Raw genomic sequence first — 1,753 nt, 5'->3', positions numbered from 1 at the left:
ACGTGCGCAATGTAGTGCGTCGCAGGAGAATTCTCTGCTTTAACACAACAATTTATCTTACTGAATTCCACCCTCTTTATACACTCCTGGAAATGGAAAAAAGAACACATTGACACCGGTGTGTCAGACCCACCATACTTGCTCCGGACACTGCGAGAGGGCTGTACAAGCAATGATCACACGCACGGCACAGCGGACACACCAGGAACCGCGGTGCTGGCCGTCGAATGGCGCTGGCTGCGCAGCATTTGTGCACCGCCGCCGTTAGTGTCAGCCAGTTTGCCGTGGCATACGGAGCTCCATCGCAGTCTTTAACACTGGTAGCATGCCGCGACAGCGTGGACGTGAACCGTATGTGCAGTTGACGGACTTTGAGCGAGGGCGTATAGTGGGCATGCGGGAGGCCGGGTGGACGTACCGCCGAATCGCTCAACACGTGGGGCGTGAGGTCTCCACAGTACATCGATGTTGTCGCCAGTGGTCGGCGGAAGGTGCACGTGCCCGTCGACCTGGGACCGGACCGCAGCGACGCACGGATGCACGCCAAGACCGTAGGATCCTACGCAGTGCCGTAGGGGACCGCACCGCCACTTTCCAGCAAATTAGGGACACTGTTGCTCCTGGGGTATCGGCGAGGACCATTCGCAACCGTCTCCATGAAGCTGGGCTACGGTCCCGCACACCGTTAGGCCGTCTTCCGCTGACGCCCCAACATCGTGCAGCCCGCCTCCAGTGGTGTCGCGACAGGCGTGAATGGAGGGACGAATGGAGACGTGTCGTCTTAAGCGATGAGAGTCGCTTCTGCCTTGGTGCCAATGATGGTCGTATGCGTGTTTGGCGCCGTGCAGGTGAGCGCCACAATCAGGACTGCATACGACCGAGGCACACAGGGCCAACACCCGGCATCATGGTGTGGGGAGCGATCTCCTACACTGGCCGTACACCACTGGTGATCATCGAGGGGACACTGAATAGTGCACGGTACATCCAAACCGTCATCGAACCCATCGTTCTACTATTCCTAGACCGGCAAGGGAACTTGCTGTTCCAACAGGACAATGCACGTCCGCATGTATCCCGTGCCACCCAACGTGCTCTAGAAGGTGTAAGTCAACTACCCTGGCCAGCAAGATCTCCGGATCTGTCCCCCATTGAGCATGTTTGGGACTGGATGAAGCGTCGTCTCACGCGGTCTGCACGTCCAGCACGAACGCTGGTCCAACTGAGGCGCCAGGTGGAAATGGCATGGCAAGCCGTTCCACAGGACTACATCCAGCATCTCTACGATCGTCTCCATGGGAGAATAGCAGCCTGCATTGCTGCGAAAGGTGGATATACACTGTACTAGTGCCGACATTGTGCATGCTCTGTTGCCTGTGTCTATGTGCCTGTGGTTCTGTCAGTGTGATCATGTGATGTATCTGACCCCAGGAATGTGTCAATAAAGTTTCCCCTTCCTGGGACAATGAATTCACGGTGTTCTTATTTCAATTTCCAGGAGTGTATTTACTTTCACATCTGCGTGGTATTAAGCCACTGAATAGGCTGGCAGACGTCAGTGCTCGGAAACGAAATCCGATTAGACCCGCGCAGTTTTAATTACAAAATATATCTCAGGCAGGGTTCGGGTACTTAACTGAAAAGTCATTAAAAAGGGCGTTAATTATTTCCGATCGTTCGTCTTCTAACAGTTTGCCGCCAGCCTCGCCTATGTTTGCCTGTAACACGTAGAGAAAATAGCATAAATGATTAA

This window comes from Schistocerca americana, chromosome 2, assembly GCF_021461395.2.
Source record: "Schistocerca americana isolate TAMUIC-IGC-003095 chromosome 2, iqSchAmer2.1, whole genome shotgun sequence".
Taxonomy (NCBI): domain Eukaryota; kingdom Metazoa; phylum Arthropoda; class Insecta; order Orthoptera; family Acrididae; genus Schistocerca; species Schistocerca americana.
Note: the sequence above shows the minus strand (reverse complement) of the source record.